Source organism: Protopterus annectens, chromosome 2.part1, assembly GCF_019279795.1.
Source record: "Protopterus annectens isolate FY-2018-M chromosome 2.part1, PAN1.0, whole genome shotgun sequence".
Taxonomy (NCBI): domain Eukaryota; kingdom Metazoa; phylum Chordata; order Ceratodontiformes; family Protopteridae; genus Protopterus; species Protopterus annectens.
The window spans coordinates 1,034,106,174-1,034,123,960 of record NC_056729.1 but is presented as its reverse complement, the minus strand read 5'-3'; the positions used below and the strand labels follow the sequence as shown (position 1 = coordinate 1,034,123,960).

The 17,787-nt window shown below is 40.5% G+C and overlaps 1 protein-coding gene across 3 annotated transcripts in view; it reads left to right on the top strand.

Moving 5' to 3' along the window:
- The first annotated feature begins 5,362 nt into the window (after positions 1 to 5,362).
- Positions 5,363 to 17,787, top strand: part of STMN4 (stathmin 4) — a 190,512-nt gene continuing 178,087 nt past the window's right edge. Inside the window, exon 1 of one of the 3 annotated variants that reach the window (XM_044062615.1) lies at positions 5,363 to 5,472. The gene's annotated coding sequence lies outside the window, so the exon portion shown is untranslated. The remainder of the gene's footprint in view (positions 5,473 to 17,787) is intronic. The other 2 variants (XM_044062618.1, XM_044062616.1) reach the window with 2 other exon arrangements.

Genomic DNA, 17,787 nt, shown 5'->3' with positions numbered 1-17,787 from the left:
TAAGGTATACTATGCAACATGTACACATCTGTGAAGATTCCTGTCAGGGATACTCCCCATTATTTAGAAACACATCCTGGACTACATTATACAAAACCCCTCACTAACACTCCGGGGGATCCTTACAGAGTGGGTGGTGAACAGTAGCTACACCCCAGGGATCCTGCAATTGGCTCTTCTCCACAGAGGGACAGTTAGTTGACTGATGGGATGGCGACAGCAGACACGTTTTGCCTATGCTTATGTGTGGCCTCGGCGGTTGGTCATGTACCTACCTATGTATCTATGAACCTCTACATACAGTATGGACACATGCTGATAGCTTAATATACTGTTCAAGTATTGACTTACCTTGTGCCAATGGCAGCTTTGTGTACAATAGTTGAGGGCTACCTATGTAGGATGCACACAGTAGACTACCTATACATGACAATTTACAGGTGGTCATGTGTGTGTGTGTGTGTGTGTGTGTGTGTGTGTGTGTGTGTGTGTGTGTGTGTGTGTGTGTGTGTGTGCCATCCATGTTTGCTGTGTGTGCAGGTGGAGAAGGGTGTCAGTCCATGAGTGCCTACACTGTCAGTGTGTGTGTGCTATACGTTCCCTCTTTGCCATGGCATGGGCATACTAGGCATGCCTCCATCTGCCTACTGAGGCTAGCACAGGGTGTTCATGGTCTGAGCCTCCCTGTGCCTGTGGGTCCCTTGGCAATGATGGTGGTGGGCTGTGAGGGCCTTCACCATTCTGTCCCTGCTGCAGCTGTTTCCGCAGGATCATATTATATAGCATGGCGCATACTATGAAGATGTGGGCACACGTTCCTGGAGAGTACTGCAAGGCTTCACCAGATATGTCCAAGCAATGGAACCATGATTTCAGCATAGCGCTCTATGATGATTCTGGTTTCTGCATGTGCCTCATTATGGTGTTCTTGCATGGCTGTGTGTGCATTTCTGATGGGTGTCATCATCCACGGTTCCAGTGCATAGCCAGCATCCCTTACCAGGTGGCCATATGGGATGTCCCCCCCGATACAGCTGTGAGGCATGCCAGATGTGGGAGTCGTGATAGCTTCCAGGACTGCTGGCACACACATCCATGATAATGCCCTGGACATTGCACATGATTGGCGGTTGCTGGAGGGGAATCCCTTGCGGTTAATGTAGTGCCTACCCTGCTCACCAGGTGGTGACTTGATGTGTATGTGCATGCAGTCTATTGCACCCACTACCTCTGGGTAGTTCGCCACATGGTGGAAGAGATGCATATTGCTGGCCACCTCCTCCTGCATTTGGGGGAAGTGTATGTGCTCATTGGCATGTGGTAACACGGCATCCAATAACTGGTGGAGTACCCTGGATGCTGATGCCTGTGAGATCCCCATGATATCCCCAGTTGGCCTTTGGAAGGTACCTGTGGCTAGCATTCTCAAGCTTACACATACCGTCGTGTCCACTGGGATAGGTTCCCCTCTGTTACTTCTGGCTCTGAGGTGTGGCCAGCACAGCTCAACAGGTTGCTGTATGATGTCACTGTCCACGCTGTAACGCTCTACTATCTCCAGATCATGTAGCCCCTGGTAGGTTACCCTGGGTCTGAACACTCATATCCGCCTCCGGTACCTGAAATGGTTGTCAGCATCATCCTCCACACCACTGTCAGTCTCCAGCACTGCTGGTGAATCAAAGCTATGGCAGCCCCTAACATATACATATTAAAAGTTCCCAATCTGTATACACCAATGGTGCAGAGTGTCTGGGAATACACAAGTGTGTGTGTGGGGCTTTCACACCTTATACTATTGTGCAATGGATGATGCTGGTGTAATTGGGTGTGTTTGTGCTATTCCAGCTGCAGGGTATCTTAATTATTGGTTTTCCAGCAGGTACTGCTATTGTAGGGGCTTCAGTGTTGACTTATGCTTGTCTGCCGTGATTCATCTATTGCCCTTTACTTCTATTTTCAACCCAATTCACCTCCCATTGTCAGGCATTCATCCAGCTGCCATCTTTCTTGTTTTGTGCTTCCACAACCCAGGATTGTGTTGGGAAATGTGTTATGTAGCTGATCTACAGTAAGTTTGCTTTGTTCTGCTGGGACAGTTCTCTTTTCTTTGTTGTACGGCACCTCCCCTTTCCTGTTCTGCAGGTAGCTGCTAGCAGCCTTGTTAGTTGTTGTCTATGGACCACTGTGAGTTTCTAGGTGTTAATTACTCATTTGTACTCCAATTACCATGCTGCAGCATTTCCTTATTGTCTTCCCGTAACCTTCCTGTTTCACCTAAGTTGCGCTCATGGTTTCCTGCTTTTGAGTGCATTTTCATCCACGTTCACATGCACTTTCAGTCACCTTGTGTACTCTCAGCTAAGCATAGCTATGGTTAGGTACACATCCCTATCCTCCGGCTTTGCTTAGCAACAGGCAACCCGGATTACCAATGCTCCAGTGTGCTTACAGCTATGGTGACGCACACCTCTCATGATGTCATGTTTACCTCCAGGCCACTCCTCGGTGTTGTAACTCTGCGCCATGTGGTACATCCTTACGCCAGTGGGACGTTTGCTATTCAGTATTACTTGACTCATTTGCATGGCATTGACTACTAATTCCTAGTTACCGCGCGGAACACTGTCACACACCCTTAGCAACCTTTGCGCCTTGGTCGTGGTGTAGTATGCGTACCATTGACTATTATGGCGAAATCATGGTTTGTGTTACATTGCAGTTTTATGACATCTAAATATATTTTCCTTGTGTTCCCGTTTGCGCACCCATGCACTGTAGCTGTACTTTGCGTTAGTGTGATGTGGCCATGACATTAAATGTTATTTTTTATGTGTTGTGCGTGTTTTTTTATGCCATTGGCTATATATTTAGCCATTGGTATATGTTAACATTGTAATACATAAGTTTGGTCTGCTTTCATGGCTCCGATGTTCTGTTTGAAAAAATGTCAACCGTTTTTATTGGTTTACATTTCTGCATGCCTACACTATGCCTGCACCACTTCATGAATCGCTATATACCTTCATTTGCATGCTTCACTGCTGTACATGGGGTAATTAGCATACAAGCACCGTGAGCTGTGCTAGTAGTGCACGTTGAAACAGCTCATACCTGGATCGGTCGGCAGCCATATTTGGTGTTAAAACACCAACACTACACCTGCGCCTGGCACAAGCTTCATATATCCCGGGGTTTATCTTTCTTCTCTATTTCCTCCCATGTCCATACATATTCAACGACCTCTTGTCAAGTTGCTTTGATCTGTGTGGAAAAATATGCTACCTTGTTTTATTTCCATCCCTCTTGAATTGAAGTTTTTGGCAGCCATATCTCAAACACATGAGTTTGCTATGAGCAAGGACCCAATCATAATCCCTCTATATTAACTGTTTTTATCATTTATAACTTTGTATATTTATTTTGTATAAATATCCTCTGCCCATTACAGTAGTTATATGTTGCTATGCATGAAAATTGATGATTTAAAGCCTACTTTTGTATACCACATGGACTAAATGCCCTTCGCATTGTAAAACCTAATCACCAGTAGAATTATGTCAAAAATTGTCACTTTTGAAACAATGTTTCATTCATTAGCAGTATGCTGACAGCTAAGTGTCCCACTCTAGAAAGTCAAAAATGTTTCTGAATTACTGTAAGATGGCATGAGTTTTACTTTGTAACAGCTCAGGCAATGCAAATGCCTACATTATGACATGTATGACTTAATGGGTTTGTCCTAATTCTTTAGTATCCAGATATAGTATGAGTCTCATTTAAAAAAAATAATAATAATTTCATGAATCTGTATATAATGCTGTACTGTCTTAACTTTGAAAGTTTATTTTCTCTCTTTAATGTTGCAAGCTTTTCTTACAAAATTCTTTGCATGAAGTATGTCAAAAATGCTAATCAAAATTGTACTATGTGGAGCTGTTCTCCTTGGGTCTCTGCTAAAAATGAGCCAAAAGCTCAGACAGACTAACCTGGTTAACAAATGTAAAATAAATAAATACATAAAATAATAACAAAATCCAACCCTGGGTTTAACCAGTCTGGTGACTTTTTTGTATCTTGTTGGCAAACCCTACCATTTGTCACTATAACCATCTTTACTCAAGGTCTGCTTGTAAACTGTTGCTATAGTGATGTGCACGTGTGATACCACAAGCTCTACTTTAGACCAGGGCATGTGCTTATAATGAATAATAATACTTAAAATGTGTATTGATGTAATAGATTTCAATAATACTATAAATACAGAAGTAGTATAACTAACATTTATATTTCTCTTCTTTAGATTTTGTGATAATTTCACATTTCACATTTTAAAACTATTGTTTTGTTGTTTGAGCAGTTATTTTAATATTTTTGTGAATCTCAAATAAAATAATTGCAGTTCATACTAACTTCTGTTTTAATTTCACTTTACTTACTATAATGCCAGAATACTAAATTACAAAGTGTGGGTAAATATGAAGCATGACTGAACTCATCTGTAGAAAGAACAGATTTACTCAGGTTTAGAAATGCCAAAAATCCATTTTAGTTAACAAGTACATAATGAAGATGCAGATCAGTCACCATGTTTTGGTTCACATTTTTCTATCTCTGTGCAAGCTGCAAAATCTTGTTTTCAAATCTACATGTTTTTTTCTTTGCTCATCACATTGCGGTATAAATGGTTACAAAGCACTGGGAACAGCTGTACATCTTTCCTATGGAGGTCTATGTATTTCTTTTATACCAAGCATATTAGCAATTACCTGAATTAAGGCTGCATTTTTTTGTTTTCATTTAAATACACTGCTGTATTAAGGTGTTTCTTTTGAAGCATCAACAGACCAGTTTGGATCTGTGCAGTTAAACTTATTCTAGAGCTGCTCATGTAAAATGATTTAAGGTATATGTATTTCCAATCAAATAATTTAAAGGAACCCATGTATTACTTCAGCAAATGTGAATAACTGTTATAATACAGTCTGATATGTTCTCAGATCTCACGAAGCTAAATGTATCTGTGCTTTGATGAGAAAGTATTAACTGTTTTTTTTACCACGATTGTTAAATATCTGCAATGCTCATCTTTTTAAAGCATTTATCTTTACATAAATTTATTTTTTTCTTAAGCCATTTTAATCTCATGAAAGGCGCTTCCCTGCATCCTTCCCCTCCCCCAGCTTCTTCTGCATGTTAATGCTGTGATTATCTCACCCTGTATGACTCACTGCTTCTCTGAAGGGTTACTCAGGCAAGCCCATCTTCTCCAGAGGATGCTTTCCAATCAGGAGACTGCTTATCTGTCAACCAATGAAATAGCTGGGAGGTGATGTCATGGTTGTTAGCCAGGCTATGTGGTGCTGATGTTGGGAGCTGTCCTCTATTCATTTGCACTGACTGAAGGAACGAGAGGTGAACGACAGAAAAAGAGACTGAGACAAAAGCACTGCAGAACACTTTCAGAGCTAGGTAAGGCATATTGTTTTCATCAGATTTTTTTTAATAAAGATGCTGATTAGTTTTGCAGGTGGTACAGTATATTTTCCTGTTTTAGGTGTAAAAATGTTTTCCATGTCACTGTATTGTTGCATGACCTCAGTTACCTCCAAGGGGCATACACAGCAAACAGCTTAGCCCTGTTGCTTTAGATACTGTGTTTTCTACAATAAAAATGAAAAGGCTAACTGTTCAGTTGTGATGTGTGCAGCAGATCCATACATATATTCTTTTTTATAACCCCATGCAAACACACACACACACACACACACACACACACACACACACACACACACACACACACACACACACACACACTTGAAATCACATGGAATCAAAGACACACACACACACACACACACACACACACACACACACACACACATATACACACACACATACACACACACACACACACACACACACACACACACACACACACGCACACACACATACACACATGCGCACACACACACACACACACACACACACACACACACGCACACACACACACGCACACGCACACATACACAATAATTGTAACCATCTGACAAGTACTACAAAGATGTGACTAAGCTTGCAAATGTGAAATGTTGTTTAGATACAGAGAAAGCAGAAGAAGTGAGATGGTGAGTGTGTATGTGTGTGTGTATTTGGGATGGGCATTTGGAATGATCAGTAGGCTTACTGACTTACCAAGAACAAGAAAGGCTCAGGCTGCAGTTCTCACTGATTTTGTCAACAATGCTTTCTTGGTTGTTTATCAGGAAGAGAATGTACTTTTATGCTGGATTCCTAGGGACAAACTCAGGATTGGTGTTACTGCTTTTCTGCTTTTACCACACATATCTTTTAACATCTCTCATTTGAAAAAGAATAATACACAGTTTGCTTGTAATGTTGCCTGTCAAATAAGTATACAGACTCTCTCTCTCTCTCTTTCTTTCTCTCTCTCTCTCTGCACAAAGACAGCCGTATGTATAAACATTTGGCTAACTTCAGGCCTTTTATTCCAATAGGTTACTGTAACAATGTATAAGGGTAAGTGTAACAACACAGGTTTAGACATGTTTTTTTTTTCTATTTCTGCAGATACCTCTTTGTAATGAGTCAGTAGATGTATTACTTAGTGAGTGAGATATTTTGAAATCAGATGGCTTAAATAAATGATTATATATTTCCATGTGTTGCAAAAATAGTAGACTGAAACATGAAAATAAAGATCTTTAATGATCATTCCAGTAACTTCATGTACTAGCTTGGTTTTGTATTCAAGGTGTGAGTAGGTGTGGGTATGTGTGCATGTGTGCATGCATGTCTTTTGACTAATATATTCACAGATGTATAACTACAGACTGCAAAAACAATCCCTGTGAATCAAATAACCATATGTTTAACATGCTGCTGCAACTAGATAAGACTGCACTGGAAGTCCTAATATAAGTGAATCTACATGCACGACATATAATAGTGTGTGGGGAGCTACTGATTTTCCTGCCTATTTGTTACTGTCACACTTAAGGCTACACTGGGTGTGGTTTCCAAAGTTATTAGACGGATGCATGATTACTTAGAGGCGTCTTTGCATGCAGTCATGCACATTGTAATTTAATGGAAATACAAGTTTTTCAAGGAATCTGTTATAAATGTAGGAGCAGTTCCATCAGTTCTTCCTTCTCCTTAACTCCCACACACAGCGTCAGAGTTGCATTACAGACTGCACCAAATAGCCAAGTGCCAAAGGACCATCTATTGTGTTAGGACTCTAGTATGCATAAAAAAAGAAGAAAACAAACCAAAATACTCAGCTGCCATTACAATGAAATACAATAAAAAAATGATACACTTAAAACAATAAAATGAAAGACGGTTCATCAGGACAATCCAGAAAAAGGGTTGGTATGAGATGTATCCAGCCCTGGATTCTGTACTCTTATGTGTTTCAGGATACTACATTTTCAGCAGTAATTCTAAGAATTTTGTCACACCAGATATCAGATTAAGACATTTGTAGTTTGCAGTCCCTGAGCATGCCTCTTTGAAATAATAAAATCTACTTTCTTCTAGTGATTAGGACTCTAAATTTGAATACCTCTGTCCACCACTTCTTTATAAATCCTCAGTGAAAATATACTCCTAATGCCCCTACTTTTTCAGCACTTTAGGAGATGGCCTTTATTGCTGATATCAGGGCACTGAGATTCCTTCAGATTGCAAAATTACCCACATGTTTTATTTTTTAAAGGGTGATGGATATGTGGCCCATGGCAGACATCTAGGGATGCCTACACAGACAGACACACCTGTATACACAAACACATGTGCATATTTTCATATTCATACCTGTATACCTGATCACATGCACACAAACAAGTGCTGCCTTTCTGCTTTGGGCCTGTTTTCCACTGAGTGGGGCTGCTAGGCACTACAAAAGTTATATCTCAGGGATAATCCCACCAAGAAGAAGAGCAGGCTCTGGCAAACATATTCTCACATCCAACATCCTCTCTGTCACACTGCTATTTGGATAACTAATCAAACTTAGGTTACCACTGAAAGAGAGTTGATTTTCCTTCACCTTCATTTGGACATACTTTTCAGCATATTTTTTCTGCTCATCTCATTCACTTTGTTTTGATTCGCAACCCCCACTTTGCCTTTCTCTGTCTTAATTATACAACAAGGATTTTATCTCCTTTATTGGCTGAATATACTGTTTATCCATTGTCTGTCTTTTTTTATTTTTTTGTCTGGTTGGTTTGGTTTGCTCCATTCATGTTAACTGGCATTTTCCACTGCTTTTATTATTTTGTACTCTTTATATTTTCTTATGGTGGTGCTGCGGTAGCGTTGTCGCTTCACAGTAAGACATTGTTTTGTTCGATTCTCAGCTAGAGCATCTTCTGTGTGGAGACGTGTGAATGGGCATAACGTCATTGAAGGTTGTGCGTCAGGGTTGGCAACTCAGCACGTACAAATCTACTGCCAATCATTAGCAGACCGGAGTTCCGCTGTGGCGACCGCTAACCGGGAAAAGCCGAAAGACACAACAACTCTTTATATTTTCTTAAGATTGTATGTTACCCATGGTCTTACAACATTTGAGAGCTACAGTTGCCCCCCCCCCACCCAGCCCCATTGTCTTGGCAATCAGACTGAATTCATTCAGACATTTAGCTTACTTCTTTACTTTACAAATATATGCTTTGCCCAAGTTGCAAGCTATTTGTTAAATCATTTCTGAATCAGCCTTGTATTTTGATAAAGCTTGCCTTCCTGAAGTCTAGAACCTTAACTTTTAATGTGCTTGAACCATAGGTTAAACTGCTTTATGAAAGACGCAGCTTTTCCCAAATATCTATACAATTGATTTTACCTGGCAAAAACACTTGATAGATGTTCCTCCAACATGAGAATTTGTTCTGAGTGGGATATGTGTGTCTGTTTTCCTGTTCTTAATTAATACTGTATTCAGCAGCAGTGCAGAAACCATCACATGCATAATTACTTTTTATGTGCAATTCATTCACTTGACAACTTCAAAGCAACTTAAGTGATTTGTGTTACAGTGTTACCAATATATCTTATTATGCTCCCCAACTAAAAGGTGTTGTACAAGCTGCTGACAGCACACACATTCATACAAACATGGCAAACAACACGTCCACCATTCCTGCAGGTGAAAGTTCCAAAGGGCAATTGTTGTAGGAACCAAACTAGCTCTTGCAATACCCAACTTGGGAAGCGTTATCCCACCAACCTTTACTTAGAAATACAAACTTCGCAGAGGAAAGAAAAACTCTCTACAAGGATGAAAAACACATTTCCATGTACTGTAATCTTAAAGTACATAAAAAATGCAACAACATTAAAGGACTGCTTCATTCAGATAGATGAGATGGGGAAGATTACATTCGATAGGACAATTTTCAACAAATCCTAGATTTTTCGCTTTATTTATTTATTTATTTGATAATATAGATGCACTAGTTTTCTTCTTAAGTTCTTTCTGTCAGTATATCATATAATTTATAAATATAGAATTATTACAAAATTATAAATTACATGGTGACAACAGGTGGAGTGAAGGGGGTTCCTTCAGTAATACTGATGGTTTCTGTAGGGCTGTTATACCATATAGAGGTTGAATAGCCCTGGGAGGAATACTTGCATATTTCCAGTTCTGTGTTCTACCTTAGCAACCTTATGTGATGTCACATGGTTTTGTATTCTCCCTTTAGCTGCACATCAATAATGAAAATGTTACTCCATAGCAGAATGGTGTGGCCTCCCACAGTATGTGTAGCATTTAGGAGTATGTCTGACAGTTAGCAAGGAAGGTTAAGTCTGAGAACTGTAGTTGTTAAGGTGCAGCGTTTGATTCCCTTCACTGTCATTTGCTAACTATGTGACCATGAGCTAGTAAACTAATCAGACATTGGTCCTGTGTCGCCGCTGAAAGAAGACAGTGTTCCCAATTGGACTATCTGGTTATCAAGTGGGTGTTAATATTATTGTTATGTTGTGTCAGACTGTCTTTGTTTAAGCACACCATTTCTGCATGAATGGGTTGGATTACTCTCCCAGAGAAGGCTGAAACCTCTGATGTCATGTTGTTCTTATCAGTATTAGCCATTACATAATGTTGGGCAAATGAACCACTGTATGGCTTATAGAAGTTTGGAAATAAGAGCTAAAATAGTATTTAGAGGAAAGAAGGAATTGGCTTACCATGAAACTGCATCTCAATGAGGTATGACTATTTATCAAAATGTCACCGATGTCCCATCGACAATTGAAACATCACTCTCATCAGTCTTACTCTAATAATTATGTATCTGTGAGAGTGGCTTATTTCTTTTCAATATGTCCAGAATACTGGAGTGAATTGCAGATTTCTTCTTGTATAACATTAATCAAGTTATCTAGAAGTATTTTGGCAGGACTTTTCTCATCTCCTCTTCAGTATTGTTCATGAATCGTTTTAATAATTATTTTTAGAGGATTTTATTTCTGGGTCAACAATGAGATCTTTAAACTTGTTATAGAGTTATTAGGGTTATTGATTAGCTTTGGTTTCATTTGGTAAGATTTTACTTCCACCTGCTTATTTGGACATTCAGTGCTTGCTTTAGAGACCATGGGCTTGATGGTAGAACCAACCTCATGATCAGATCATTATCTTGCTTAATTAAGGGCTGCTCTTCTACTGCTCAAATGTCCTAAGATGGCTGTGGTAAAACATCAAGAATTAAGCACGGTAAATCAGGATATCTTATGCACAATCCCAAGTTATCTCCTCTAAGGAGTCAATGCAGGTGATACAGCTGTACTGGTGATGGCATGTTATGGTGCTGGTGTACTAGACCAGGTTGGCCAAGTTTGTGTGCATCCTGGAGTTATGTTTAAATAAGAGCCATCCTTTGATCTTGGCTTTATGCCAGCATTTATTTATTTTACATTTGTTACTGGGTAAGTGTCTGACTGGGCTGAAAGCCCATTTTTCAGAGGAAACCCGGGGAGAAAAGCTCCATACACATGCAATAATAAAAGTTTTACAAAGTAAAAGTAAGTTTTACAAAGTAATAAAGAAGCAAATAAAAGTTTTACAAAGTAATATAAGTCACAAATAATTATGCAAAGTAATTCAAGAACAAAAACAAAAAGTACAGAAAGTGCAAAAAATAAGACAGAGAAAACAGACTGGCAGGTCATAACAGCACAATGGAATACATCCTCAAAACAATAGATATGGAGTCAATACAGACAGCTATTAGCAAGATTGGGGTATGAAACACTATACCTGAGTGTGTTCAAAGATCTGTAGGCTGTAAAACGTTGGAAAGGATGTAAGTTGTCAGAAGCAGTAAAAAAGTAGGATTGCTAGTCAGGGTTGGAGCAGGGACACAGCCAGTGGTCAGTGAAGTATTCTGTTAGACTTTTCATGAATTTGGTGTTGTTGTTAAATTTAAGGATGTACTGGGATAATAGGTTCCAAGACCTGTAAACTTTGTAGAGTGAGTCACCAGAACTGTTTGCAGATTTGGTTACTTTTAGCAAGAGTTTTCAGAGGGTCGAAGGTCTCTGAGGTTAATATTAGTTTGAACTAAGTCTATTAGGGCAGGGCAAAAGTTTGGTTTGGTTAAAATGTTGTGGGCAACAGTGAGTTGGTTTAGTTGTAGCAATTTGGGTAATTCAATCCAGTTAAGCTTTTTTAGGGCTAGGCAGTGATGCTCCCTATGGGGTATGTTGGCAGCAAATTTAGCTATTTTATTGTAGCATGACTCTAGGTGGCTTAGGTCAGTCTTTTGTAAATTAGCAAAGATTTGTGATTAGCACAGGAGATTAGAGAGAAGAAAAGACCTGACTGAGGCTACTCTGGAGGCACTTGTGAGGTAGGATTTGGCTCTGTAGAGGTGACCTAGTTTTATGTGAACTCTTTTTATAGTTATTGCTATTTGTTTGTCAAGTTTTAGTTGATTTTCTTGTGTGACACCAAGGAGTTTGGTGTGATCTACTTGTTTGATAGCAGTTTGGTTGGAGGAATAAATAGTAAGTGAAGGATGTTTACAGGTTGACATGTTTTTGCTGAAAACCATGATCTTTGTTTTTTTTTGGGGGGGTTGAGGATGAGTTAATTGTCTGCACGGTAGATTTCCATGTCTGACAGCAATTTTTGTGTTTTTTTCCTGAAGTTCGAGGGTAGAAGGAGCAGGGCAGATGGGGGTGGTATCACCTGCGTATTGGATTATGGTGGCAAATTTAGTGGCGGTATGAAGGTTACCCATATAGCCTACAGGGAGGTTGGAATGAAGATTTGGTAGGTCATGCATTATATAAGCTAAACATGCTGAATGAGAATTAGGCGTGAAAGCAGATGCAGAGCTTTTAAAATTAGACTGCATTTGTGTCTTACGAAATCACCATTGCATCCAGCCATTGATATGCATACTTTAGGGTAATGAGGAGGCTGAGCTGCTTGGTATGTCTGGCTACCTAGAGACTTTTTTACCTCCACATGTTGGTTCATGGGTTCATAAGCAAATACTTGGCTAGCTGCTATTGTGAGACATTTTAAGCCTAGGCAATTTCCCTTTCAAAGGTAAGAATCAAACCCTGTACTTTGTCACTGCAAGGTAAACACCTTAACCATTATAGTAACCCCCAACCTCAAACTGAGTAAGCAGCTTGTGTTTTTGCATAAAAGGTTTCCATGATAAGACAGTCTTTTCCACAGGATTTAATCACAGAGTACTGCTGAGAGTCAAAGATGGTTAATCTAGTCTTACAGTTGGTTGAGTCTAACCATATTGCTTATGATGAGGTCAATGATAAGATTTCAGAGATGCAGATGGCCTTTTGCACCTTAGATCTTGGCCCTAAAAGATTCAAATTATCTTTCTCAGTTTTCTTGAACCACATTCAAGTGGTTAGTTCAATCCATTTAAAGTTTTGATTACCCTGATCTTCTAGCAACTGCCTCTGAATGTAAACTTACTGGAGACTTACCTCCTTGTCTCAAAACTTTCATTTATGAGAAGGGTTATTGAGATGGTTGTCTACATGCGACTCTATTCATATTTCACATCCTGTAGTTTACTGTGCCGTTCTCTTTTTGAATTATGATTGAAGCACAGCACAGAGACAATGCTCATAAGAGTACTTAATGACCTCATGGTGGTGATGGAGCAATACAATCACCTGATTTTAGTCATGATGGATCTCTCAATGGTTTTTGAGACTATAGACCATTGAATTAGTATAAGCATATGAAACTTTACTATAGGTTATCTATTACTGCCACAGAAGGGTTTATTCAAGACTTTCTGGCATAGTGAGTAGTATCTGGTTAAATTTCATCAGAATCCTTCTCAATGGAATGTGGTGTACTCGAGGAATCAGTCCTGCATCCCTTGGTTTCTGATCAATATGCATATGTTACTGCTCAGGAAAATACTGTAAGAAGATATTTTGTTATCAGCCATATGATGGCAATATTCACTTATTCCTTTTTTCTATAGACACTTTTAGAAATTTTAACTTGTGATGATGCCTGGATTTGATTCTTGAGTGGATGCCCCGTAAGTGTTTGAAATTTAACCTGGCTGAGCATCTACTTTTACTTCTTCTGTTTTCCTCATTTTTATTTATTTATTATTGGTTTACCAGGAAAGTCCAACTTGGAAAAAATCCAATTTTCACTGGAGGACCAGGGAGAAATGCTCAAGATGCATATCTTTGTGAAATCAGAGGATACTGGAGCACCGAGAGGAAACCAACACGAATGCAGGGAGGACATGCAGACTCCACACAGAAGGGACCACAGCCAAGAATCCAACCAGAGGACCTCTTGCTGTGAAGCAACAACACTACTGCTGCACCACTGCACTGTTATTGAGTACATATAGGGAATTACATTGGAATTCATACCCCACATTTGTGTTCTGTGCAGATTCAGTGATAGGACTAGGTGTCAGTTGTTATCACAATATCTTATTTCCAGTTTAAGAATGTAAACCTGTTTAGATGCTAGAAGTTCCAACTTTACAATTATAGATCATGTTCTAGATTTTGCTGCCTCATTTACTGAAATGGTCATTATTTCAAACTTTGGAACTCTGATATGGCCTGTTTGGAGTAAGCATCGACTGACACTCTCAGAACGTATAGAATTCCATCCTGGTTTTAGGATCTGTACTGACTACAGCTAGCAGTCAGATGTGCTTTTAAAATTCTTAAATTCACCTTCAACAACATACATAAGTGATACTTATTTGAAACTGTTGCTGTGTCCTTACACTGCTGCTAGGCAGCAAAGGTCATCTTGTAATAGATTGCTGGATCTTACAAGGGTTAACCTGTGACATTTTACTTCACCTCTTTCAGTTACGTTGATTCAGTCCTTTGGAATCTCCTTCCTTTCTGAATTCAAGTATGTGGAATGTCTGGGTGCCCTTCTTCCACATTGCCCTCATTTCTGCCTGTAAATCCTGCTTTTTTTATGACTTTGAGTCTCTATGTATGTAAGACACTATAATCACTGAGTGTAGCAATTTCAGTAATCAATGCTACTTTTGTCTTCTTTTCATGGACTACTATATCTGTAGTTCTCGCATCTATTTTTTGAACTGATGGTAATAAGTTGTCCCATGTGATATAAACTTCATCATTTTCTATAATGCTTCATGGGTCATGTTTCCAATGCTTCTCAACTACTTCAATATTATAATGTTTGCACAATGCTCAGTGCAACAGTCTTGCCATATTCATAGGTTCATAGGTTGATACTAGGCTATCTTCCCTAGGGCATTTATAAGCCTAGCCAGAGTGTGTTTGGCTTTCGTCACCCTTTTAGATTAGTTGACTGTGCCTCTGTATAGTAGGTAGAGAAGATAGCCCTTTTAAGGTTATTTTACTGTGCCTCTGTCTAGTAGGGACACATAAGAGATCCCAAGGGTAAACCTACAATCTCCCATCCACTCGTCAAGATTTCTCTTGAAGAGGGTCATTGAGGGGCTCTGCCTAACATGGATTGGGATTTTGTTCCAGAGTGAGGGGAGCCTCTGGGATATGAATCTGTCCCCCCAGCATGTCCTATTTATTTCTGTGCTGAGGTTTAAGTCCCTGGAGCGTGTGGCTCTAAGGGATTTGGATTTCCTGAGGTGGAGCATGTTCATTAATTCTGGTTTGGACATGGCTTTATACGTCAGGCACAGATCACCTCTGAGTAGGTGGTAAGCAACTGAGTAGAGCTGGAGTTTCTTTAGCCTAACTGCGTAGGGCATCTGTTTGAGTCCCTTGATCCTCTTGGTGAGGTACTTTTGGGGTCTTTCCAGTTGCTGCAGGTGTCGGGTAAAGTACATCCCAAATGGGGCATTGTATTCAATTATGGGTCTGATGAGTGATGAGTAGAGGGGAACAATGACCTCTCTTGATCTAGATGTGAACCCTTTCATGATAAGATGGGCTATATAGAAAGTCTTTCTAACCACTTTGACAATGTGATTTTCAAAGGAGAGATTGCTATCTACTTGGGTCCCCAAATCCCTAATTACTTCTTCTGTACTTAATGGATTACCACCTATGTGGTAATTAGTGGGCACTTTGTTTTTCCCAAAGTGGATGACTATGCACTTTTTGGCATTTAGCTTTAGGCCATGGCTCTGGCACCAGATATCCGTCTCTGTGAGACCCTTTTGGAGGATGCTTGTGTCAGTTGGCGAGTCGATTATGGCACCCAGTTTGCAGTCATCTGCGAACTTGGTCAGCCATAGTCCTCCCGTGTTAGCCTGTACCTCAGAGAAATATATACTGAACAAGAGAGGTCCCAGGACTGAGCCTTGTAGGACACCACTTGTAACTGGTTTAGAGTCTGACATGGCACCTGCAATTCTGACCATGTGGGTTCTATCCCTGAGCCAGTTTGCAACCCATCTTGTGACATAGGGGTTGTATTTAAGCTGGTGAGCTTATTTATGATGCCCGAGTGGGGTATTGTGTCGAAGGCTTTTGCGAGGTCCAGGTAGGCTGTGTGGACTACCTTCCCCTTCATCTATGGCCTTGGTGACTGTTTCAAAGAAGTCAACCAGGTTCAAGAGGCAAGATCTGCCCATAACAAAGCCGAATTGGGTAGGATCCAGTGTTTGGAGGTTCCCAATGTCTTTGTTTATGAGTTCCATGATAATACGCTCCATAGCTTTGCAGACCAGGCTAGTCAGGCTTGTAGGGCAATAGTTTCTGGGGTCCGTTGTGGCACCACCTTTGTGTGGCGGGACCACTGTTGCTGTACACCATTCCTTGGGTACATATCCTGTAGTAAGGCTGAGACTAGTGACTTTATGTCAGGGTTCAGTTCTTCTTGGAGCTCGTGTAAGACGCAGCCCGGGACACCGTCTGGTCCCATTGACGCTGTGATTTTTGGTTTGGAGGGGGCAGCTCTCACCTGTGCATCTGTGATGTCAGGGAGGCTACATTCTGTTGGGATAGACATTTGCTCTTTTGGGAGGGAAGGGGGGAGGTTTGCACTGAACCTGTCTGCCAGGATGTTGGCAATGTCTGTGGGTTCAGTGTATTTTTGTCATTTTGCACTAACTCAGAGCATATCTGGGAGTTGCAACCCAGGTTCCTGCCATAACTAAAGAAGGCCTTGTGATTATCTTTAGCATCTTGTGCAATTTTTCTTTCGAAACTGGCCTTAGATGATTTTATGAGGGATCGTAGTTTCTTGCTAGTACTGATCAGAGATGCCTTCCCTTTTGGGGATTTTGCTCTATCATGTAGTAGCTTCCTCCTTCTGTTGTATAGCTTATTTATGGCTGGGGTCCACCAGACAGGTCTCCTGCTTTTGGAGGAGTGAGTCTTGGTTTTATTTGGGATAGCATGATCCATGCATTCCTGTAGGTGTCCGTATAATGCTTTTGTAAAGGATTCTGCAGTTTGGGCCATATTTTCCACTGACCTGGGAGCTTTGAAGGATTCCACTTCGGTTTTGAGAAGTGTGAAGTTTGCTTTTGAGAAGTTCTTCATCGTGGTTTCCTTGGCTGGGGTTGGGGATGGGATATGGATGTCCAGTGAGATTAATTTATGATCAGATCTTACCAATGAGGGGTATACTTCTGGTATGGAACATAGAGTCCCCATGTTGGTGATGATCAGGTCCAATATGTTTTCCCCTCTTGTGGGAGTAGTGACCAGTTGTTCCATAGCATTTGAGTTTATAAATTCTAGGAACCGTTGGGCGAGGGTGTTGAGGCTTGAATAGTGCTCCCAGTCTATGTTTGGGTGGTTGAAGTCACCCAATATGATAGTGTTTGGAGAGACCTTCATATTCTCCAGTGTTCTCAGGAAAGCCGAGTGGGGTTCCTGAGTTTGGGAGGGTGGTCTGTAGCAGGCTACAAACTGAAAGGCAGTTTTGCCCACTGTTAGTTGCACATGGATGGTCTCCGATGCTTCGTGCAGTGCCACTAACCTGGAGGTGTGGGTATCTTTGATGAATATGGATACTCCCGCTCCTTTTGTGGTTCGGTCCGAGTTTTGGAGCCAAAAAGCATGGTATGAGGTATAACCTGGTAGTGCTGGGGTGCTATCGGGAGCCTTCAACCAGGTTTCTGTTACTGCACAGATATCGATATTCTCCATACTGAGGAGTGCCTCGAGTGTGTGCATCTTGAGGTTTAGACTTCTGGCATTGAGCAGCATTACCCTTAGTTTCTTTTTCCTTGTGTTATCTATGGAGGTGGGTTTGTCATTTGAGCCTTGCCTAAAAAAGGCACTATGAGGGTGGCAAGA